The sequence below is a fragment of the Pollicipes pollicipes genome, unplaced genomic scaffold, assembly GCF_011947565.3.
Source record: "Pollicipes pollicipes isolate AB1234 unplaced genomic scaffold, Ppol_2.1 Scaffold_3447;HRSCAF=4054_pilon_pilon_pilon, whole genome shotgun sequence".
Taxonomy (NCBI): domain Eukaryota; kingdom Metazoa; phylum Arthropoda; class Thecostraca; order Pollicipedomorpha; family Pollicipedidae; genus Pollicipes; species Pollicipes pollicipes.
The window spans coordinates 34,437,093-34,437,859 of NW_023596297.1; the positions used below are offsets into that span (position 1 = coordinate 34,437,093).

Genomic DNA, 767 nt, shown 5'->3' on the forward strand with positions numbered 1-767 from the left:
CATCCCCCTAAAGTAACGCAGGTCATTAGTGCGACTCTCGAGGCACGCCGCCCTGACTGCGCCTCTGACCGGGCTCCCTCACCACTCGGCCAGCACGTTCTTGCGGTGCCGGGTGTACGCATGCGCCTGGCGCGGCGCGAGGAGCCGCGCATGCGCGCTGCGGCCGGCCAGGTAGGTGGCAGGTGTGGAGGTCGCCGGCCGGCCAGTGCCGACAGGAGCGCTCGTGGGGAGGGATCGGTGCGGTAGTGGGCTTGGCCGCGTGCTGGTCTGTGCTGGTGAGCCAGCTAACGCCTCCGACGGGGAAGCGTCACCTCCACCTGAGCCATCTGGGTAGTGGGTGCGAGCCTGCCCGGACGTCTGCCCGTTAGACGTCCTGGGTACGGATCGCCAGCTTGCCGTCTGAGATCGGCGCCTTCGCAACGGGGCTGCAGCGGCGGCACGAGGTGAGAGGACTTACCGACTGTGGTGAAGGCCACCTGCGATCTCCTCTCGCAGAGGCGTGCAGTGTGCGTTACCTCACAGTAGGTAGATTCGTTATCGCCAACGGACCAATTCACGCGCGCTTCAAGCAGCCCGCACCAGGTATGACGCCAGTATGAGGACTAACATGGCAAAAGAAACCGATGGCTTACGCCGAATTATTCGACGTCAAGGTACTTTGGCCGCACCCAACCAACGGATGGAGAAGCCGCTCCATTACAGCCATATCCGTGCCTGCTCTCGACCCGGGTGGTCCCGACCCGTCGCGCGCGCGCGCGCGCTCTCTC

The 767-nt window shown here is 65.1% G+C and overlaps 1 protein-coding gene across 1 annotated transcript in view; it reads left to right on the forward strand.

Moving 5' to 3' along the window:
• Positions 1-218: 218 nt before the first annotated feature.
• The window catches only part of LOC119092479 (leucine-rich repeat-containing protein 24-like), a gene marked incomplete in the record, with an annotated part of 71,287 nt that continues 70,738 nt past the window's right edge, over positions 219-767 (forward strand). The window contains 1 exon segment of the mRNA XM_037215441.1: positions 219-443.